The 25,045-nt window shown below is 46.1% G+C and overlaps 1 protein-coding gene across 8 annotated transcripts in view; it reads right to left on the minus strand.

Annotated features, from left to right (window-relative positions):
- TJP1 (tight junction protein 1) overlaps positions 1-25,045 on the minus strand; it is a 2,827,266-nt gene that overhangs the window by 329,316 nt on the left and 2,472,905 nt on the right. The gene's annotated exons all lie outside the window — the stretch shown is intronic.

Below are 25,045 nucleotides of genomic sequence, written 5' to 3' on the forward strand. Positions count from 1 at the left end.
CAGCGAGTCAATCCACTCAAACGATGCCCTTTGCGCGCTCGGGCTTAGCGCTGCAAGGGTGTCTGGGTCGTTGTTAAATAGTACTTCCTTCCTGTGGGTGGCACCCGTAGTAGGGGGCGGAGTCGAGCAGCGCTACGGCACAACGGTGCTCTATCCAGCTCCACACCTTCCTTGTACTTCTTGCCGCGTTGCCCTCACGCCTCCCAGAGGGTCCAAAGAACAGCTGACAGGCAGCAGGTGAGGGGATCACAGCTACAGCTACAGCAGCCACAGCACAACAGCGAGTCAATCCACTGAAACGATGCCCTTTGCGCACTAAATCAGTAGATACCCTTTAGGGAAGGCACACAGACACTTCCTACACCCTGAGGTGACTTCAATAACTAGAACACTGCAGACAGAGGTGTTGCGGGGGGGATGGGGGCTGGCTGAGGGGGCTATAGCCCCGGATCTTTTGGTTGTAGCCCTGGATAGATGCTCAGGAGCTACAACCAAAAGGCTAGCTAGCCCCGAGTCCTGACAGTCCCGACATTATTGTAGCCCCAGATCTTTTCCAAACCTAGCAACATCCCTGACAGTGGACATTGCTATGTCACTGGTACATTTAGAGCAATACTGAGTTTGGTGTCACAAAGGAAAAGGTTAGGGAAGGAAAAAATGGTTAACAAACTTCTCTAACAGGTAAGCACTTCTGAACCCCCAAAGGCAACGTGGATTAACCCTTTCGCAGCTAAATAAGTAAAGAATGTATGACTTTTGGAGGGACATATCAAAACACAAGATCAGAGGTTAGAAGAGTCTTCAGGCAGCCAGGACAGCCAATGTCAATTGAGCAAAGACTAGGGGAGATGAAGCACTTCTGAAGGCAAGTAAAACGTCTTGCACAATGTTATAGAGTTTTAATCTAGCAAGGACTCGGCCAACAATAAATTGTTCTACATAAAGAAACAGTGAAATAGCAAAAACGACCGAATGTTCAAACAGCATTGTAAAAATCTTATTTTGATTAAACCACAAAAAAAAAATAAAAAAGAGAGTTTTGTATAAAATGAAATCACTTGTTGGGCCAGAAGCTGGGAGGCTTGTGTAGGGCAAAGTTGCAAGCAAATCTGTGCACAAGTGTTTATTGTTTGTCTACACATGGATTGCCGTGAACCTTATCATTCCACTGCCAGAAGTCTTCTTTCTGTCTCTAGTCCTCGCGACTCCCGCTAGCTCCTACGTGGGTCCAAAACCCACTTGCCCAGCGGAGCAGTGTGCGCACGAGTGCTTGGTGTTCGGTGGACAGCAGAGGGCAAATAAGGCTGCCCACTCTTAATTACAAGGTGCCATTTGATGAAAATGAAATGTCTCTTACGAGGAGAACACCCAGTATTGGAGCACAAATATGTACTGTTTATCTTATGGATTGAATGCTGATATTAAACGCCTGCCATAAGGTATTAAGAGCTTGCCCCCTAGCTATTAAAGAGGCTTTCTGGCGGAGTGAGCGCCATTCCGGATTACCAAGTGCACGCTCTGAAAACAATTTGACTTTTTAAGCCACTATTTTAAATCCATGTTGAAGCTGTACTTGATTCAAGATGAAGCTTCAACAATCTAGGAGAATTGGCTTGCAGAGTGACTATATTGGAAAGGGCAAGCAAGCTTGTAGCCCACAGCGCCCTAACAAACTTGCACATGATGGGCCCAGAAGAAAGAAGAGCAATAAAGAAGATAATGTTGGTGAATCCATCTCTATGGTGCAGCAAACCAGGATCGCAGACTTTTTCTCTGGACTGGGAAATATGAAGTCACCTTTACCAACTATTATAGACTTGGGAAACAAGTCAACCAGTCAGAGAAAAACACAGTGTCCAAAACCAACTGATAATAGAAATAAATCAGAGGAGGGTCATGAGCAACTTTCCTTCAATGATTACTTGATGGATAATAACGGCTCACTATTGGCCCTATGCAATACCATCAGAAGAAACTCACTGGGTCCTCAAACCCATGCAAAGAGACATGAGGCTCAATTTGGCAACTTATTGTTGGGGAGAATTCTCAGAAATGTGCCAATTCCCTGCTAACTTAGCGACCCCCAGCGCTTTTGCTGGACTTAAGGACTTTTAATTTCTAACCTGGAGAGAGCAAGACCTTTTTCCCCACTCTCTCATGTATTTTTTCTGTGATTTGGATTCTGTTTCTTTTGACTTTGGAGTCTGACAAACTCCATAGGCATCATCTTTACATTGCGACACACAGCACCTTCAGTCACTTAGATTTCTTCAAGGTTTAAATACCTTCTCTTGGAAAAACTACTTTTTCCAAGAGCAGTGAAGTGAAATTGACATTACTTACATTTTGTAACTTTCTAGACCCAGCACACACCATCTTACCATAGGGTGCTGGAGGGGTTACTTAGTATCCCCTTTGTCTAGTTTCTCATGTAACATTTTTATGTTACCCTTTCTACAATTAATGGCTGGTGGCAGTGGTTTACATTTTACTACCATTGTGTGTTTTTACTGTGGGCTGTGTTCTTGTCAGAAAGGTCCTTCTTGAGATTAACTCTGCGTGCCAGACCAGGTTTGGTCCCTTTGTTAGTTTTGTCTTTGGCGGGATTCAGGAGTGAAGCCCGCCTCTGGCTTGTAAGGATATTTGGCATGTTACAGCACAGAGTACAGCACTACTGCACAAGTAGCACATTTTTTTTGCAGCACCACCACAAGGGTGCGGTGCATTGCTATATGGGTTACCAGATTAACAAGGAAAGACAGACTATTCAGTCAAAAACGATTTTAACATATAAGATGCAAATCTATTTTTACAGTTAAAAGCACACATGCTCATTTAAAAATGCACACTATTTTCACCTGAAATGCCTATGGTGCGAGAGACACATTTGAAAATTAACAGCTAACCTATTAACCATTAACCTGACTAATAAAACCTTATTTAACATAACCCACTAATAAAATGTGTTCTCCACTGCAGAATTAGGCATACTCTGAAAGCCATTTAAATGTGTGTGCAGATTTTTTTTTCTTCTCTTCTCTGCCTGTTTCTCCGTGTTTTTGTGCACAGTAACTGCAGGAAGAAGGAAGTCAGATTTGCAACAATTGCAAATGTATAAGCGAAGCTATTGTTGAGAGTAGGAGGATGAGAGATGATGGATTTCATTGGGACACGTCATACAGAGGGCTGAGATTAAAGTTTTAGTGGGCAGTATCCGGGAAAAAGACAGGCAGACATTTTTCTGCACTACTGGGGAGAAGATCTGGCTGTGGGACTCCTGACTGAATGCAGATTCCTGCGTCCTGCTACAGTCCAGATTTGGCAGAGCTGGGAGGAAGACCTTTTCCTGGTTGGAGGCATTCCTATCTGCAAAAGCTAAGAATTCCAGGCAATGACCCCGGTTTGAAAAGGAAAGGCGATCCTTTTACTGGGGTTAATCTTCAAGGGAACCACATTCCGAAGGAGAACAGCTGAAGAAAACTTTGAACAGATAAGGTAATTACATAAGCGTGGGAGCCGTGTGTGCACGAAAATATGCAGTCAGTGTAGGAAAGGGGATTCCTGTGCGTGTCTTAATCAAATACCAATGTTGCAATTTGAGTTCTGTTCTCCGCCACTCTCTTTGCAGTGTGTCATAGACAATGCTTTTACTGTACCATTTTATTTATTTCTGTAAAGAATGAGATCGTGTTTAAATGCAACTTTTATAATACAGAAAAATATTTGAAAACAGACGGGTGGTGTATTTACTATTTACCATTACAATGCCGATGATGTGGGGAGATTTTTAAACAGTGCAATGGTCATTTTAAGACAGATGTGTGCATGTCAGAATCAGTATGAATAATTGTGAGTGACTGTAGCATAGCTTGTTGGAGGTACATGAGCCAACGGGAAGAGAGACTCTCTGAACATAGCTCCCTACCGTATATAAGGTAGTGGAAATTACCACAAGACTACCATATATAGCTCTCTGTCGTAAATAAGTCAGTGAGTTCGCCCATGGTGGCACACCAACACTATCACTGAAAATGTGGTATTCCTAAAATGTAGGTCTGAGGTCTCTCTAGTGATCACACGAAAAATCTAAGCAAAGATAAGGGATTCTGGACATTGGGGCCACAAATAAAACAAGGGAATTATGCTCACCAAAATACCACCAACCACGTATACCAAATATGCAGGTCTGGGTGCTGAAATAATGCATGTCCATTGTATTATTGTTGCACATGGCCAAATCTGAATACAAAGAGTGATTATTGCTAAGTTATTTTTCGGCGGTAATAAAATACCGTCAGGCCCCAAATCCCCACAAAATACCCTACAGGCTCCAGTATGTCTGGCAGGGGCAGGTAGTGAGGGAGGCGCCACCGTGCTGTGTGATTGACAGCTAGGCTGGAATGCATGGGAGAAACCTGCACAAAAGGCGAGGCTTTTTTGGCTTGGAAGGCAGAGTCGACCACTGGACGAAGGAAATCGACGAAGAACTTGGAAGAGACGCCTGCTGCAACTCCTGGACCGTTGGTTTTCCCAGTGAGGCCCTGCTGCTGAGCTGAAGCTCCAAATTCGTTGCGACTAGAGAAGCCCTGCAAGGACGACTTCTCCCCTTGGGTTGGTGGAACCAATCAACCCCAAAGTGAACTTGTCTGGACATCCTCTCAGAGCTGGCTGTACTTCCACTGCTGCTGGAACCGAAGTGCCAGGGAGAGGAACACCAGATCGAGAGCATCGCTTTTAAGTTCAGACCCGAGCCCCAGGAAGATCCTCCGGACTCTGTTGAAGCAGGACTGACCAAGCCTGAGCCACCTCAACAGAGTGCTGGACCCCCAGATGTAAGGAAAGTCTAGAGTGGTATCCGAGAGTCCGCAGTGGTGCTATTTGCGGAGACGCGAGGAGTTGAAACCGTGAAGTACGACTAAATTGAAGTTTCACCTTTGCTGCCGCAGACCTTCCCAATGTGTTGCAGGAGTCCCCAGAAGTCATCCCTCTTGTGCCCATGACTGAGGCACAGGAACAACAGGATCTGCAGAGCAACACAGGAACAGAAACCAGCTGGAATCATTTCTTCTAACCATAGGTACTGTAAACCTAAGGGTACTTATCTCTTGTTTTGTAGCTTTACTTGCTCTCAGTTGAGACTTGTCTTGGTTGCCATTGCAGAGTTGCTTGCAGCTTTGCCCCTCACAAGCCTCCCAGCTTGTGGCCCTTCAAGTGAATCTTAATTCTACAAACCTTTCTAAAAACATTGAGCAAGACTTTCTTAGCTGTAAAGAAGACCTTCAGCTCCCCTACTCTGTGTTCAACATTCACTGTCCTGGCTCCCTGAGAGACTCTTCTACCTCTGACTGTGTGCTTCTACCTTTCCCCCAGGAAAGGGATAATTTACTTTGCATTGCAGGGTTTAAAAAGTACTTACCAGTTTATGAATTATTTGTTAACCTTTGTTGTATCCCCCTATTTAATCCTTTACACCAAACTCAGTATTGCTCTAAATGTACCCGTGATAAATCAATGTCCACACACCCTAGCTATTTAAGTCACCTGAGGGTGCAGGAAGTGTCTGTGTGCCATCCCCAATTGGCATCTACTCCGTTCTGAAGAAGGCTTATATAACTGATGGTTAAATAAATTAATAATTGTTTAATCAAGAAACCCTTAGTGTAAGTGTTTATTTGAACAACTGTCACTGTGAAACACTGTTACAACCCTACAGCTCACATTGACCACTCTTGAGATAAGCCTGGCTGCTCAGCCACACTACCAACCTACGTGTGTAGTACAGACTTGTATCAAAGGTTGGGTTCCCTATTGCCAGGAGGAGAAGGTTGCCGTAGTCTCCCAAAGGGTACTGCACACAATCTTGCCCAACACATCAGCTAGCCCCAATCTGGAGATGTTGACTATACCGGAAATACAACTAGTCTCTTCGTGGGGGATGGGAGACAGCCCTGTAGTATGAAGGGGAACTGAGGAACGGTGGTCTTCCCAGGTAGAGTCGGCTACCATGGACTTGCTTGCGACTCTGGAAGCGAAAGTAGAAGCTTTGTTTACACTATGTTCAGTGATGGCGTCAGACCAGAAAAGACTTTATTCTCTGATGACAAAGCTAATGATTAATAATGAGGCCGACACCTTGACTAAATCACAGCCTATTAAATATGTCAATGCATATAATCCATTATTAAGGAAAGCCTGTCTTGTAGCCAGCCCGGCCCACATCAAATTACCAACGATAGTTCAAGAGGCAGAAGCACCAAAAGTAAAATCAGACATTATTTTGGTGCCCGACGTCTCGAATATATCGTGGAAAACCAGTAAACATTGCAGAAGTGTCAGAGGAAGATGCCATAGATGCCCTATGTGCTGAGATCTCCATGATGGAGGCAGTATCTCCCTCCATCGAAATGGGTCTTCACAACAATGAATTACAAACACCCACACAAGATGAAAGTGGGCATCCTCATGAGGTGCCCAAGAGGGATAATCATTACCATTCCACCATGACCTCGAGTGCACAAGGTCCCAAACCCTCAAGGGTATTTACTAGGACCCAGCCGGATGAAACTAAAAGAACAGCGACATTAAACCGTCCATTGGACAAATGGGTCAATTTTCAGTCACCTGGTGCCTATGATACCTGTGAACGTCCACCACCAGAGCCGGCCACAAGGCTTCAGTGCTCATTGCGAAAGCCCGAAGTAGCCTCCAGACCGGACAGTAATACCAGAGTGGCAGGGGAACTCTACAGTATAGTACAGGACCAAGAAGATAATGCCAGAGACTTTCAGGGAAGTCAGGCTAGATGGGTCTCCAAGGTGCAAATGCCATTGAAGCATCTCAAAGTAGCAACGAGGCAGTCTGAGTGGACAGTACCTCAGAAGTGTATGCATCAAGACAGGCAACTGGTCTGAGACGGACATGAACCAGATGCAATTGTCTACCAGACCTACTAGGTTAGTTTTCTCAGTAAGACTTGACGAAATACACACCTCCGATGCCAGCCCTTTTCTAAATCGATCTGCGCTGCTTCAACTCTGGTCATCTATGCCTTGGCTATCACCTATTACACACAAGGACATGGAACAGATCAAATTGCCGAAATACGGAAGTTCAACCAATTGGGTACTGATCTGTTTTGTATCTACAGTTGCTGTGCCCTTATTGTGTGCCAACACCGAGGCACAATTAAGTGCATGGCCTAAATTAACAGCATGTAAAGAACATCTAGGGCGCGCTAGAAGCTACAATTCAGCATATCATAAATTAGAATCCATGAAGACAGCTGGCCCGGCAGGGGCAAACTGCCCGGGCTTACTGCAAGCTTTATCAGAGGGAACACAGAAATGAGATGAGAAACTGGTATATGAAGCCATGACCTGGGAACAGATGAATAAAAGTGACATGTTTGCATGCAGGGTACTGTCATCTAAGTGACCTCTGAAAATTGCAAATTGGAATACTCAAGGGCATAGCCACATACACTAAATGATGCTGGCTCTTTAACACAATTGAAATCTTTTGACATATTCCTGTTACAAGAGGAATGGCTTGATTGCCCCCTGTGTGTGGAGGGTTATGACATCCACCTAGAACTTGCCATTAGGGGTAATAGAGGTAGACAATAGGGAGGCTTAGTGATAGGAGTGGCCCAGAAACTTTGTTTTAGGCGGGTGACGGTAGCCTCAGCAAGTGGCAGAGTCTTGGCGGTGGAGGTACGCCAAGAGACCGGTTCCACGGCTTGGAAGTTGTTGCTCATAAATGTATATGTATACGCACCCCCGGGTGCAAAGGGTACAAAGGAAATTTAAAATAGTATTAAAGATATCCTGTTGACAACTGTGGGGGGCTAGTGGGTCACAATTGACGATTGTGGGTGGCGATCTAAACTCTAGATGTGTGGACGATAACCTCTGTGCGGTGTATGATAAAGTCTCACAAAGTAGTGTCATGCTACAAAGACGAGGCAATATTAAAGGATTCAATTGGGTCTCTTTTGGACCAATGCGAGATGTGGATGCTGAATGGAAGAACGGTGGGTGACATTCCAGGAGCATGTACTTGGAAAGGGAATAAATGTCACCACACTGGACTGATTGGCAATAACGCCTGCCTAGAGAAAGTAGAAAAATGTGCTCTGGCACCCACAGAACACAGATCAAAATTTACTGGCCCTAGAAATCAATATACAAACCCACGAGGGTAGACCGAGTGGGTGTAAAAACATTTCTGTAACCCATGCAGGAAATGCAGTCCGATGGACTGAACAGAACTTAAAAAGAATACCACCATGATTACGGATACTTCTGGGGCCGATATGGCAATACTGGAAAAAATGAATGTTGACCAGATAGAATGTTGGAGTTATAAACTGACTGAAATTCCCCATAGATATAATAGGAAGATCTGTGAGGCTAAACAAGCCATGCGCAAAGAACTGCGGAAGGTGCATGGACTGGGGTGGCCTTCCCTGGAATTAGCCTCATACAACAGAGAAGTTAAAGGGAATTATCAATCATGGCTCAAGAGATGGATATACTCCATCTGCAATGAGAATTGGCAGAACATGATTATAACACTACGCAGAAATTGTCCTAGGACGATTTGGGCTAAGTTGGCAAAAGCCAAAGAGAGGGGGGAGGGGGGGCAGGGTGAAAAAAAAAACACCCTGAATCCCATACAGGAAGCAGTATGGAGATTGCACCTGGGTGACAGGATAAGTGCCCAGTCTCAGAACGCAGCCCTGACTATGACTGGAGGATGGCCCGGGTATTTCAACGTAGAGGTGGTTAGAAACTGCATTCTTAAACTTAAAAACTCTACGAGCCCACTGACCAAATGGTTTGGCCGATGTGGTCCCTTAAGAGAAATCCAGAGCAGTGGGCCAGGTTATCAAGTTTGTTGTTTGAGAAGGTCTGTTCTTCTCAGACCATCCCAGAGTCTTGGCAGCAAGCTGTACTTTTCCCAGTTTACAAAAAGAGTGATTGTATGTTGCCGGTGAATTAGAGACTGCTGTCGATGCTTGACGTGACAGGAAAATGATTCTCGACCTTTGCGCTCAAAGCCTTGCAGGAATGGGTGGATGAATCAAAGATCCTGCACTTTTCACAGACAGGCTTTTGTGCTGGATCCAGTACCACCTATAATCTCACGCCCCCGGACTCTCTAATAAGTGGAACACAGGATGCTAGAGGGCGGACGCTATATGTAATCTTTGTGGATTTTAAGGCAGCGTTCAATGGTGTCAATCGAGCAAGATTTTTGGGGGAAACTTAGTGAATAACATCTTGAAGGCCCTCCACCAGCATACCGAGGCCGAGGTTCGATTGACAGAAGACTACATGGTCACTGCACCAGTAGAAATTCGAAAGGGGGTGAGACGGGGATGTTCCCTCGCCACCCTGCTATATATTTTATATATGGCGGACCTGCCGGGTTGGCTATTACCTAAGGTTGGGTGTTGTCCGAAGTTAGGGGGACGTCTCCCATACTTAATGCGGATGATCTCATCCTGTTAAACTACACCTATCCCAGAGCAAAAGCCATGCTTACTGCATTGTGTGACTACACGCTGGAAAACAAGCTTAAAATAAACAAGGTGATAACTTAAGTATTGGTGATGACAGATAAAAAATAATAATTAAAAAAACAATAATAATAAAATCGAAGAGACCTAGCTTTATCACCCCCTTGGGAAAGGTGGAATATGTAGTTGCTTACCCTTATTCGGCCTTAAGATGAGCAGCAGCAAAACATATAAGTTTGTAGTGGAAACTAATAAAAACAAGGCCCTTAGGATGACCCAGCTGACATCAAACCGAGAGAAACAGCAGGGGTTTACCTTTGATGGAATTATATTATATAAACAATGCTTTTTCCCATGGTGCGTTATGGTATGGAATCATTGCACTGAGGGATCTTGTATGGTTGGATATCAGAGGGGCAATTCTGGAAACGGATGAGGCTTAGTATCGCCACACCAGTGCAATACATTAGATTAGAACTAGGGCTGACCTCGCTTAAAGGCGAGTTGCTGATGAGAAGAGGTCTATTGTACATGAAAACCCACACCAAACCTAAATCCCAATTGTTTCGCTTATTAGAAGCACCTGGCTGTAGTAAGGACAGTTTTGAGGTATTGGTTGCCAAACCTATTTAAGAACATCGAATGGTGCCCTGATTATTCCAGGGGAACCGCCTATGAAACCTTAAAACATGTCTTTACAAGAACAAAGTGTGAGATTGGGCCAGTAATTATACCCACCTGGAGACATTGTAGTCATACTAACGTGGCAGGAGTAACACAAATATCTTCAACCACAGCAGTGCCTGAATTTGGCAGTTTCAACTGAGACTGCGCACCAACAAACTGCCAATTTTGGCATTAATTGGTGAACAACTGGGGCCGTATATGCAGGAATTCAGAGTCGAGACTGCGAGACACATTTTAACAGAAGTGCCGCCTTGGGTGTCGAATACAAGACAGTCCTAGGCCATTTGGTCCACTATTATGACTCCATCAAGGGTGATGATTTTTGGAATTACTGCCTGAACACAGACCGTGAAAAAGTTCACATTGCCTTGTACCGACTGTGGGTAATAGTTAAAATGTGCTTACTAGATGTGATTTAGATGGTAAATCTAGAGGTGTTCAATACAAATGGCTCTTATACCCTAAAATTCTCCTGACAACAAAACTTCAATGTGCTTCACGTGGCTTTGAATACTTAAAGGTCTTAATGTATGATGTTAGAATGCTTTATGTGAAACAGTTTCTAGGTTGAGGTTTTTAAAATGATACAATGAAAAAATGAAAGATGGCATTTTAACACATTTTTATAAAAAATGTAATGTGTGACTTAATTAACTGTTGCTAGATCATGAATAAGTAAACATTATGTTATGTTACATTTTTATGGAACTAAACAAATAATAACTCTGCAACAGGCAACAAATGCAAGTCTCGACTGAGAGCAAGCAAGTTACAACAGCCAGAGGTAAGTACCCCTTAATTCACAGTATCCTAGGTCTGAAGAAATTGGTTCCAGCTGGTTTCTGTTACTGTTGTAGTCTGGTTGATCCTGTTGCTCCTGGGCCTCAGTCGTAGGGACAAGAGGGAGGACGTCTGGGGACTCCAGCACTATGATTCGAGGTTGGCGGCAGCAATGGGCAAAGTTCAGATCAGCAGCACTTTGCGGTTTTAGCTTCTTGCGAATAGCACCACTGCGGTTCATGGACACCTTCTGGGCTTTCCTTGCTTCTGGGGTCCAGCACTCTGTTGAGGTGGCTCAGGCTTGGTCGGCCCTGCTTCGAGGGAGTCCAGAGAATCTTCCTGGAGTTTTGGTCTGGCTTAAAGGCTGTTAGGGAGAATTCTCAGAAATGTGCTAATTACCTTCTACCCCCCCCCCCCCCCCCCAAGCTTTTTTTGCTAGACTTTAGTACTTTTAATTCCTAACTTGGAGAGAGCAAGACCCTTTTCCCACTCTCCCGTGTATTTTTCTGTGATATGGATTCTGTGTTTCTTTTTGACGTTGGAGTCTGACAAACTCCATAGTCATCATCTTTACATTGTGACACACAGCACCTTCAGTGCAGTGGCACAGGGAATTCCTTTAGATCTCCAAAAGGTTTAAATACCTTCTCTAGGTGAAACTAATGTTTCCAAGAGCAGTGAAGTGAAATTGACTACTTACATTTTGTAACTTTCTAGACCCAGCACACACTATCTTACCATAGGGTGCTGGAGGGGTTACTTAGTTTCCCCTTTGTCTAGTTTGTCATGTAACATTTTTATGTTACAATTAATAGCTGGTGGGCAGTGGTTTACTTTTTCCTACCATTTTGTGTTTCTACCGCGGGCTGCAATTGCAGCTGCAGTAAAGCACCCATGGGTGCCCAGTTTGTCAAAATGGCCCAGGTCGTCTTTTCTCGTCATTTCTTGTCAGAAAGGTCCTTCTTGAGATTTACTCTGCGCCACAAACCAGGTTTGGTCCCTTGGTTCGTTTTATCTTAGGTGGGATTCACTGGTGAATCCTGCCTCTGGCTCAAAAGTGGCTGGCATGGCAATAAGCGAGGGAGGTGCCCGAAACACCCTGTGCTTAGTCTCCTTGGTTACAGGAATGCACACAAAAAGTGATTGGCAGGGAGCTGTCCTCAGAGGACAGCCACCCTGCTGTGCGAGTGACAGCTAAACTGCAAATGAATGGGGAAACCTGCAAAAACAGGTGAGGCTTTTTGCCTGGAAGGCAGAGTCGACCATTGGACGAAGGAATCCCGAAGAAGAACTTGGAAGAGACGCCTGCTGCAACTATTGGATCGTTGATTTGCCCAGTGAAGCCCTGCTGCAGTGCTGATGATCCAAATTTGCCTCGAATATAGAAGACCTGCAAAGGATGACTTCTCTCCTTTGGTTGGTGGGACCAATCGACCCCAAATCCTCTCAGAGCTGGCTGTACTTACATTGCTGCTGCAGGAACAGATTGTCAGGGAGAGGAACACCAGAATCGAGTGAGTATCTTTAAGTCGGACCAAGCTCCAGGAAGCTCCTCCGGACTGCTATGAATCAGGACTGACCAAGCCTGAGCCACCTCAACAGAGTGCTGGACCCCAGATGCGAGGAAAGTCCAATAAGGTTTCTGAGAACCGCAGTGGTGCTATTTGCGAGGGTCGCGAGAAGCTGAAACCGCATAGTGCCACTGATCTGAAGTTTGCCCATTGCTGCCACCAACCTTCAATTTGTAGTGCAGGAGTCCCCAGACGTCCTACCTATTGTCCCCACAACTGTGGCCCAGGAACAACAGGATCTGCAGACCTACACAGGAACAGAAGCCAGCTGGAAACAATTTCTTCTAACCAAAGGTACTGTACAACTAAGGGGAGTTACCTCTTGTCATGTAGCCTTGCTAGTTCTCAGTTGAGACTTGTCTTGGCTGCTTTTGCAGATTTGCTTGCAGCTTTGCCCCTCACAAGCCTCCCAGTTTATGGCCTTACAGGAACTTCATTTTATACAAAAAACTCTAAACATTGTGCAAGATTTTTTACCTACTTGCAAGTGCTTCAGATCACCTAGACTTTAGCTCAACTAACATTGGCTGTCCAGGCTCCCTGAGAGACTCTTCTTACCTCTGACTTTGTGCTTTGCCTTTCCCCCAGGAAAGGGTTAATTTACTTTGCATTGGAGGGTAAAAAAAAGTATTGTAATTCCGAAGCGAAATGAAGTAGGGATCCCCTTGAGAATTTCAAGTCAAGGAAAAATCTGGGTGGATTTCATGGATGCTTGAAAATGGTAAATGGGTCCATCCCGTGGGATATTCTGCCGGCATCGACCTGGGCACGCCGGCAGTCTTGTTCGACTTTGGATTATATTTTTATGTCAGCTGGACTATTGAAGGGAGTGATCATGCGTGCTTAAAGCCAACCTTTTCTGACATTTTCATTAAGTCGTCAGACAAACAAATACATAACATAACTAAAAAAGGGAAGAGTTCACCTTTCCAAATACAGATTGGACGGCAGATATCTGAAAAAGAGTCTATTGAAAATCCCCATTAATATACTGCAAGAAAATTTCCAACCAGGTAAATTTGTAAAGTTTATATGGTCCACTTGCCCACCAAGGGCGGGAGGAATAAGGCGGCGGGGTGACCCATGGCCCACTTAGGAAAATCAGTCAATGATTGCACTTACTGGCCTTTTCACATTCATTAACATAGAATTGTGGCGATCTGAGGCTGAGTGAACTCGCCAAATTGTAAAGTTCAACCTGAAGAATGACAATTTTAATTTAACACAGTCTATGGATTCTTGCTTAATCTTAAAGTGGTAATCAAGCCTTGTTTAGTAATCACATGAATTCTTATGACACGGAAGCGTGCAACGATTATGTGCGATAACCTTAATTTAAATTTGCAAGATGTACCTTTTATGTAAATGAATTTTTATCTTTTTATGCTATTACCATTCTATATATTCTGTAAAGGTTTTGTATAAACCAAATGCAAACACGCATTTATTTTAAAAAAGGAAGCTGTCGCAAGTGACAGAACCCACTGAGAACTTCTTACTAAGCGGTTGAGCTATGTTATTGAAATAACAAGTTGAACTATAAAGTAGCACTGAATAATATTGAATAACTTTAAAAGACTTATCTGAGTCACTAAAATGTCCAGAAAGCATAAATGAATTGCTGCAGCAGAATGCAAAGTTCACAGACAAAGGTTACTACATGTTGATTCTAAACATTTTTGTGTGACATAAGTCAACTGCCAGTCAGACACAAAGCCTTGCGGAACGTAAGCTGCAATCGCAAAAGAAATTCTGCAGCGGGGAAGGCCGGGCGGGAGCGATATGGAATACGTCGTCGGACCATCCCATCGAAAGAACGTTACCAGGTAAGAAAGTAACTTGTTCTTCGAGGGGATTGGGTCCTCCGACGTATTCCATATCTATGACAGACTCCCAAAGCAAGGAGGAGGGAAAGAATTTAGAATCAAAATGTAGAATAGTCAATCAAATAGCAGAGCAAAGGACCGCCTTGCCAAAGGCCAGATCCTGTGCTCGGATGGAATCAAGGGAATAGTGACGCACAAATGTATGTACTGAAGCCCAGGTGGCTGCATCACAGATGTTGCGAATAGGAACACCCCTCTGCAGGGCAGTAGACGCAGCCATACCCCTGGTAGAATGGGCCCGCAAGCCAGCCGGTGGGTCCTTACCCGCCAAACGGTAGCACTCCGAGATGGCCAAAATAATCCAGCGAGACAAAGTCTGTTTCGTCACAGCTTGCCCCAAACGCTTTCCAGCGTAACCAATAAAGAGTTGATCATCCACTCTGACCCGGGACATGCGTGAAACATAAAAGCTTAAAGCTCTCCTAGGATCAAGCCTATGGAGCCTCTCCTCTTCCTTACCAGGATGCGGAGGAGGATAGAATGCCGGAAGAACAACCTTCTGGGCCAAATGAAATTCCGTCACTACCTTCGGAAGGAAAGAGGGACGAACTCTAAGGACAACCCTGTCCTTGTGAAATACAGTGAAGGGAGGCTTAACTGAAAGTGCCTGTAACTCACTCTGCGAGCGGAAGTAACCGCAACTAAAAACACAGTTTTCAGAGTTAACAGCCTCAAAGGGCAAGAATGTAAAGGCTCAAACGGAGCACCCATAAGAAACTTAAGAACCAGGGTTAAATCCCAACCGGGCACCAGGAAAGGTGACGGAGGGAACACATTAGTGAGCCCTTTCAGGAACTGTGAAATCAAAGGGATTTTAAAGTAAGAACACTCTTCAGACGAGCGCTTAAAGATGGACAGCGCCGCCAGGTAACCCTTAACGGTACCCACTTGCAAGCCCCTGTGGGCCAAAGAAAGTAAAAAGGACAGAACCATGGGGATGTCGCATGCAAAAGGATCCACATTCTGAACTCTGCACCAGTCGCAGAACTTACGCCAACGGCAACGGTACAGAGACTTTGTTGCCGGCCTTCGGGCCGAAAGCAACACCTCCATCACGTCCTCAGGGAGGTCCCAATCCTTATACCTCAACCTTTCAGAAGCCAAGCGTGAAGGTTGAGGGATCTGACCTCTGGATGGAGAACCTGACCCCCCTCCCGTGAGAGCAGATCGTCTCGGTAGGGAAGACGACGTGGAGGGCAGATGGATAAGTCGAGAAGGTCCGGGTACCACGTCCTCCGAGCCCACGCCAGGGCAATGAGGATCATCCGGGAACCGAACTTCCGTAACCTCCGCAGCACTTGCGGGATGACGGGGACTGGAGGAAACGCGTACAGCAGCGGGAATGACCACTCCACCACGAACGCGTCTCCTAAGGCTCCTTCCGGAGGAAATTCCCGCGAGCAAAACCTTTCCCACTTCCGGTTGACACTGGAGGCGAAGAGATCCACTTGAGGGGTCCCCCAAAGGGCGAAGATCTCCAGGAGAATCTCCTGAGCCAACTCCCACTCGTGAGAGATCGCGCTCTGCCTGCTCAGAGCGTCCGCCGTTACGTTTTCGGCTCCGGCCAGATGAACTGCCGAGATCGAAACTTCCTGCTGGATGGCCCAGAACTCGAGCTGCATCGCCTCTCTGCACAGAGGAAGTGACCCTGCCCCCCCCTTTTTGTTGAGGTAGTGCATGGCCACTGTGTTGTCCGTCAGGATCAGGACATTCTTCCCTCGCACAGACGGCAGAAAAGCCTTCAGGGCTAGCCTGACGGCCCTCAGCTCCAACAGATTGATATGGAGTCTGGACTCCGACGGAGACCAACGACCGCTGACTGTCAGCCCGTTGGCATGAGCTACCCATCCCGTGAGGGATGCATCCATCACGATCGTCACCTCCGGCCAGGGAAGCCAAAATGGAGCCCCCTTCATCAAGTTGCCTTCGACGGCCCACCACAGAAGGTCCCGGGCGACCGAGGACGGCACCTGAATCGAGTCCGACATCCTGCCGGAGGACTGCGACCATTGCGTCTTGAGTGCCCACTGCAAAGATCTCATCCGCAGGCGAGCCTCTGGCACCAGAAGAATGCAGGATGCCATGAGGCCGAGCAACCTCAAGAACTCGAACGCTGGGAGCGTCCGGGCATGCTGAAACTTGTGCACCATCTGCTGAATGTGAAGAGCCCTCACCTGGGGAGGAAAACACTGCCCCAGGGAAGTGTCGAGCACTGCTCCGATGTACTGGAGCCGCTGTGTTGGCGTCAAATGGGACTTCTTTAAATTGAGGGAGAAGCCCAGCCTGTGAAGGGAGCGACAGGTGATCGATAGATGATCCAGGATTTGCTCGGGAGAGCTCCCCCCTGATCAACCAATCGTCCAGGTAGGGGTAGACGTGAATCCCCCCTTGCCTGAGATGCGCTGGCACCACCACCATGAGCTTGGTGAAAACCCTCGGGGCGGAGGTCAATCCGAACGGCAGGACCCGAAACTGAAAGTGCGAGTCGCCAACCGCGAACCTCAGGTACTTCTTGTGCTTGGGATGGATCGGCACATGGAAGTAAGCATCCTTGAGGTCGAGTGATACCAACCAGTCCTGAAGCTGAAGGGCCTGGAGGACTTGAGAGAGAGTAACCATCTTGAACTTGTCCTTCCTGAGGAGTTTGTTCAAACCGCGCAAGTCCATGATGGGTCTCAATCCCCCGTCTTTCTTCAAAACCAAAAAATAAGGGGAATACCATCCCTTGTTCCTCTCCGCTACAGGCACCAGTTCTATGGCGCCTTTCTCCAGCAGGGCTTGAATTTCCTGCGCAAGGAGCGGATCCGGACTCTGCAAAGAGAGGTTCCCCGGTGGATTGTCGCAAGGCCTGTGCCGAAAAGGAAGACAGTAGCCGTGGGTTATGATCTCCAGAACCCACACATCTGAAGTAATGGCTTGCCACTCTACAAGATGCTGCGCCAGCCTTCCCCCAACCGGCGAACCATGGGACATGGCCTCATGACTGAGTGGGAGCGGCTGCGGCGTTACCTGAGGGCAAAGAGGCAACTGCCCGAGCGGCCTTGGCACCACGGGTACCCTGTCGTCCACCTCTGGTACCCCTGCGTTGGCCTCTTTGACTGCCAGCTCCTCTCGCTTTACCGAAGGATGAGTAATAGCGAAAGGAACCACCCCTCCACTGCTGTCCCCTAGGCCGAAAAGGCGGAGGTTGGCGAACTGCAGCGCCCAACGACTTCGCTGCAGCTTTTGAGGTCTGCAACCTCTCAAGGCTCTCGTCAGCCTTGCTGCCAAAAAGGTGTTCACCATCAAAGGGCATGTTGAGGAGCCGGGACTGCACATCAGGAGAAAACCCCGACTTCCGCAACCACGCAAACCTGCGTATCACGGTGCTCGCCGCCATGGACCTACTGACGCATTCAGCCAAGTCCAGACCCGACTGAACGGACTCACACATGGCATCCTTACCATCCTGGACCATAGCAAGGAAACCATCCCGTTCATCCCCTTCGGGAATATGGTCAGCCGCTAACGCAACACAGTTCCACAGAGTGTGCGTGAAACGTGACAAGGCACAAATGGAGTTGGCCGCCTGAAGCGTCATACCACCAGAAGAAAACACTTTCTTCGCCCAGCCATCAAAACGTTTGTCGTCCCTATCAGGAGGGATGGTAGGGTACGACGCCTGCTTCGCCGGGGCCGCCTGCACCACCAAACTTTCCGGAGTGGGGTGCCTGGTCAAGTAGCAGGGGTCGCTACTGGCTGGACGGTATTTACGCGACAAGGATCTGCCCACCGCCGGGAGACTCTCCGGAGCAGTCCAAGCCGCCGCCACCCTTCTCTGTAAAGCCATATGGAACGGCAGTACCGGGTCAGTTGGGGGACCAACATCAAGGATGTCCGTCAGATCATCCTGCACAAACTCCCCTGAGGGAGCAGACCATCCCAGATACTCAGACACCCTAGCCATAAGGCACCGGTACGAGGAATCGGCATGGGAGCCAGGCTCAGGCCTACAAAATTCCACCTCCGGAGAGGTGTCCAGTCCACTGGCATCATGCAGTGACTGCCTCAAATCGTCAAACTGACTATGGCCCGAGACAATTTCATCTGGCACCTGACTAGGAACCAGGCCATCAGAATCCTCATCCGCCTCCGAAATATATTCCAGGTGGCGAAAAGGCACCCGAGAGTGCTTGCTCTTAACCAGAGCCTTCCTAGGGGGTACACCCGTGACACGGGGCACCTCCGACATGAAAGGCGTCAATGGCGTCGAGCGAATCGGCGCCGTTGCCAGATGCAGCGCCTCCAGTATCGGCGGCGTCGACACAGCCCTCGAAGCCGGAGCCCCGAGCGTGTCCCTCGACGACCTGATCGTCGACGGCTTCGACGACGTCCTCGATGCCGGAGCCTCGAGAAAGCCTGTCGACGCCCTCGACGCCTCAGACGTCGATGTCTTCCTCGAAGACTTCACAGGAGCACACGGTCTCGAACGCGTCCAGGACCGGGACCTGGAACGGGTACGGCGAGAACGAGCCTCCTTGTCCGAACGGGACCGCTCCCGTGACTCGTGCCGACCACTCTTGCGAGCGGCGTCTCTCGACCTCACACGGCCGACCCCACTCGGGGGCACGGACGGCTGAGTACCCTGCGACTCAAGAATCGCCAACATTTTCTTCCCGAAGGAAGCCCATTCCTCTGGCGTCGCACGGCTGGTGGGGTAACCGACGTGCCGTGCAGAATCCTCGGAAGAGGACCTGGAAGGCGACCGGTGACGGCGCTTCCGAGAATGCCTCGAAGAGGCTGAGGAGTGGCGAGACCCACTCCTAGAAGAAGACCGACGAGACTTCCGACGATGACGCGGAGAGTCACCCCTCGAATCATCCGTCGAAAGCCCCGCCGACTTCGACTTCCGGGGCTTGGACACCCGACCTACCGACAACTTCTTCTTACGTTCACATAAGGCTTTGGACGTGAGCGACTGGCAGTCGATACAGTCATCCGTGTCGTGGGCCTCCCCGAGGCACCAGAGGCAGGCGTCGTGCGAGTCAGTCACCGACATCTTGGACCCACACTCCCCGCACTTCTTAAAGCCCGGACGCGGGGTTGAAGACGAAGTGGAAGACATCGCCGAAGGAAATTCACAAACGAACAGGTTCGAAGAACCAGAAAGAACAGAACTCCAAAGAGTCGAGGCTTAGAACCGAGAAACACGAAGCAACACGTTCGCGGAAAAAACGGAACTGAGGCTATGGGCGTCGTGCGTCCTACTTATCACATCGGACGTCGGAGGAGGTCCTCGACGACGGCGCATCGACGTCATCGACGCAGGACGCAGACGCCGAAAAAAGTTTCCGAAGCAGCACAGCTGTGGTGATTACATGTCATAGATATGGAATACGTCGGAGGACCCAATCCCCTCGAATGGTGGTTTCCTCTGTTCTCAATATTCTACTGAGAACTATTCCTATGAGGACCCACCTTCTTGCCTTGGGCAAGATCCCAATCCTCCATCTTGTGAGGAGCAGACTTCTAATTTCTGAATTAACTTATTAAGGAAATTAGGGTTATCATCAAAGTTAATTTTACACCTACTGCCTGACCTGCAAAATAAATCTACCACACTAGGAACCTGCCACCAACCTTCCCTTGCCCCCAACACCGCCATGGCTCTACTGATACGGTCAGCAGAGTCCAGACCTGATTGAAGAAATTCACACATGGCCTCTTGGCCATCTCTTATCAGGTTCATGAAGCAGTCTCTTTCCTCCCCTTCAGGGTTGTGATCAGCCGCCATAGCTTGACAGTCCCACAGGGTGAATGTGAATTTGGCAAGTGCACACGTAGAGTTAGCAGACTTTAACTTCATGCTTCCAGCTGGAAAGAACTGTCTTTGCTGAGGTATCAATATAGCATGTCTATATGGAGGGATAGTTGGGTATGCAGCTTGCTTAGAGGCAGACATGGCTGCTTGCGCCACTAAACTATGTTTTGACAGGTAGCTTGGGTCACTACTGTATGGTCTGTATTTTCTGGTGAGGTTTCAAGGAAGTGCAGGACTAGATTCCGTAACCTCCCAGTTTGCCATTACTCTTTTGTGGAGTGCCACATGAAAGGGTAGTATCAGGTCATTTTGTGGACCTTTGTTCAATAGGTCTTTGAGATCATCCTGCTCAAATGAAGGAGCAGATCTACTCCATCCTAAAAAATCTATAGCCCTAGCCGTGACCTGATCAGCTGGGTCTTGCTTACCAAAGTCTAATTCTGGAGAACTGTCAACACCACTAGCTGTTTGTAGGTTATCATGACTCTGGTTTCCTCTGAGATTAAACTTTTTGGACATTAGGAGTATCCTTATGTATATTAGGAGGATCCAAATGAAGGCCAAAAGGTGGGGCATCATCTCATGTCTCATAAGGTAAAAGACCTGGCAAAAGTCCTTTCTAGGTAAAGGTTTAAAAACTTTTTCCTGAGCTTTTTGTAGTAAAGGCTTTGATGACTCCACTGCCGGCATCGATGTCTTGGTTTTAGACTATCGATGATTTCAGCGTTGATGGTGTCGAACTCCATGGCGTTGTATTGACAACTTACTCTTCGACTTATGCTTTGAGGGACTCGACCCTCTAGTGTCTTGGACGATTTCTCGTCCCGTCGAGTACTCCAAGTATCTCAAGAGGTTTAATCTTAAAACCCGGGTTCGAGGGCGTGCAGGGTTTTGCCTTGGCCTTTTGCTCGTCGTCGACTGGAGCAGGTCCACTGTGTTTCGAGGAGGACGGAGCCTCTTTCTCAAGGATTTTAGCCGTTTATTTTCTGAAATATTCCCACTCATCTTCAGTGGAGGATTTAGTCGGGCAGACTAAGCTTCTTTCTTGAGAAGTATCCGAAGAAGAAGTGGGTAATGTATGATGCCTTCTCTTAAACCTTTTTGAAGATGAAGAGGGGTGTCTGCTCCTGCAGTGAGATTGTTTTTTTGATTTTTTAATGAGGAGATTAATGTCTCGACTCATGGGCCGACCCAAATTTCGATGGTGTAGAAGGGGATGTTGGGTTTAAGGCATTACCAGTCATTGGCTGACAGGATTGCCAGTCAGAGGTTTCATGCTCGACGCCCAGGCACCAGATGCATTTTAGGCACTTTTTAGAGACGGTCTTCAGAATAACAGGTTTCGAAGACGAGGTCATATTGAAACGTTTTTTTGATGAAAACTAAAGCGGGCCATAATTCTCTAAGCGATCACAAATCACAGAAAAACTGGACTGAAGCCAACGGGGTCTGCGCGGTATATATGGAATACATTACTTACCGAATCGTATTTCCGATGCTTGTATCTGCTTAGATTCACATGCTGTTCATAGGCGGACATCTAGTGGAAGCTGCAGAGTATTAGTTTCTTTTTCGAAACTCAAAAATGGGCGTCGATCTAGGGCGTGCCAGTAATACTATCCCTAGTGTGATGGAAGCCCTCGAGAGACATCGGGTCGACCATATCGATGCACAGCACCCTCTGCCAAGAAGAAAAACATTACCCGAAGCAGCTGGAGACGAAGATAGCGTAAGATGAGGAATACTTGGGAGGACACAATCCATTCAACACGGATGCCTCTGTTAACATTTGGAGATAACCATACTCCACAAAAGTAGTACAAATAAAAACCCAGTCAGAGAAAAAGAATGAGTGGGTGGTCAAAAGTTCCAATCACTCGGGAGATTAAAATCAAAAAAGTGCAGTGTCCAGCAAAAGTGCTGGGGGTCTCTCAGGTTAAAGGAAATTAGCACAGAAACTGAAAATTCACCGTAACAGTTAAGTACACAAATAAGCAATGATTTGTGTCGTCTTTAAAATACACACTAAGCAAATGAAACCTCTAGGCAAAAATTGTCACGCATCTACTATAAAACAGATATATGCAATCACCCGTAGGAGAAGCAAGAAAGCATTTAATTCAATAGCCAATGTAACACAAGTATTCAGATGCACTAAATTCAGTATAGAAACCTGCTAGGAAAGATGTCATTTTGCTGCTTTCCTCCCATAGATTTCTACGGAACACCCTTTTTTTTACACCTTCTTTTGAACCCCTCTGTAAAGGCCTCCTTCTGCACCTATTGGCTTTGGCAGTGCTTGTTCCCTTACAGGTTTTAAATGTTGAACACTTTTGGATAATAGACTGTCTGCATCCCTTTGGGAGAATCTAAACTGTTCTTGTAACCTATCAGTCTGTTCTTATCTAACCCTAACCTTTCCTTTCTTAAAAACTCAATATTGCCAAGGTGATACTATACAAATGCTATACTGACCTCAAATGACATCACCTCCGAGTGCTGGAACATATGTAACATTTGAATGAATTACTCACCTGCTTTATTGTTCACTTATTTAATTGAATCCTACCTTGGGGTTAATGTTACAGCTAATTATTGCTTTTTAAAGAATGCTTCAAATACCTTTGTGTATAAATAAATTACAGAATTTTGTGTGTAAGTGTTTAGGATACTTGTATTTACTGATTTCATTGTACAGCTCACATTAACCCCTTAAGATGAGCCTGGCTGCTCAGTCACACTACCAACTTGTGTCGTACAAACCTATATTAAAACGTGTGTTACCCATTACCAAGTGATACATCTTGTGTAGTCCCACACCAGTGGAAACAACAAGATGGGTATCCCCTTCAATGTGGACCTGGGGAGCATACGTAATCAAGAAACCAAGAACAGTGGTCACAAGGGCAAATGATTAATAAGAAAAATGGGCAAGTAATATCGACTTCAATATGAGAACAGAGGGGATAAGCTTGGTCAGTAAGGAATTAAATATTCATATTTTATTGATAAAGTACATACAATAGTATAATAAATAAAGAGCACATTATTTACCATAAAACTAGTACAAAATGTTATAAGATAACAGATTTATTGCTGCATCAAGTAGAAATATTTACTCTAAATGAAGAGAATAATGTTGAATAGCATGTGGTCCCAACTAGGCCTAATTACATATAACCCCGCTGCAGTCAGGGCTAGAGGCTGTATTTCTCTCAAATTATGGATATCATGCTAAATCGACAAAAGTAATGACAAAGCAGTGTGCAAATTGTAATAAAGTGCTATGTCAAATCAAAAAAGCACACAAGTGCTGAAAGTCACAGTGCTACGTTAGTGCATGATGAAAGGCCTGGTAATTTGTTCAGTTTAAGACTGTGTTGATTACTTGCAAACTGTGCTCAGCTTAGAGTTCCCACCATAGGCACTTTTGCCATAGCACGCATCAGATCATGGGTTGTTTTAGCCACAGTCAGAATCGCCTACCTCATCGTAATCAAATCAGTTTTCAGGGGCAGGCTGTGATCATGCAAAGTGCATTAAAAGTCTGTGCCCCTACTTATTCAACAGCTTCGTCCTTAAGACGCATCCCCTGACTAAACCCTCAGTGTCTCTGCTGCTGGAGTCGCGTAGTTTGCAAGTAATCACAGTCTTAAACTGAACAAATTACAAGGGCCTTTGATCATGCCCCCTTTAAATGGAAGTTTGACATCCATATATCTCATTGACAGCACCAATTGATGGTCACTCGCATCAAGATTGGAAAAGTTTTACATCATATTAATGGAGATTAATTTCTTCAGTATCTGCCGTATTGCCGTGGTGGTTGGATTCAGTACCTTCACTGGATGTAACAAGTGAACTGAAAAATTATTTGAGATGAAGATTTCCTTAGCAATTAGAAATTAGCAAGCTCAGATGTGAATCGATCCTTGCATATGGTTTTGTACATTGAAGGTTTTACATTTAGCTTGGGGTAATTGTGGCCTGATGAAGACGAATATCAGTTCTTCCCTCTCGTGTGATTGGTTTGAACTAGATATGAGGATTCGTTGAAACTACAGAATAACTGGATACCTTGAGATATGTACCAAATCTATTTCAGCAAGGTACTAGTGGTCGATACTTGAAACTTTTTGTTGCATGTCTCTCTGCACTAACATAGCACTGACATTCAGCAATAATTGTGTGCTTTTTTGCACCGACACAGCACTTTGACAATTTGCACACTGCTTTGTCATTACTTTTGTCGATTTAGATAGCATGATATCCATAATTTGAGAGAAATACAACCACTAGCCCTGACTGCAGCAGCGTTATATGTAATTAGGCCTAGTTGGCACCACATGCTATTGAACATTGTTATTCTCTCTCCATTTAGACTAAATATTTTGTACTTGATGCAGCAATACATTTATATGTCTTTTTATAACATTTTGTAATAGTTCTATGGTAAATAATGTGCTCATTATTTTTTATACTATTGTATGTACTTTATCAATAAAATATCAATATGTAATTCCTTACTGACCAAGCGTATCCTCTCTGTTCGCATATTGAAGTCGATATTACTCGCAGAATTTTCTTATTAATCATTTGCCTGTGTGACCACCTTTCTTGGTCCCACACCAGTTGGACAGCCCTAATTCTTACTTAACAGCTACCAAAGGTGGCTAGCACCCCCAAGAAGGCTGTGACACAAGGTTTTCACTTGTCGCTTGCCCCTTGGACATATTACACGTCAGCCTTCTTCCTGCCTTCACATGTGAGGAAATACAATATATGTAATGCCCTGTCC

This window comes from Ambystoma mexicanum, chromosome 11 (genome assembly GCF_040938575.1).
Source record: "Ambystoma mexicanum isolate Mex_15411 chromosome 11, UKY_AmexF1_1, whole genome shotgun sequence".
NCBI lineage: Eukaryota > Metazoa > Chordata > Amphibia > Caudata > Ambystomatidae > Ambystoma > Ambystoma mexicanum.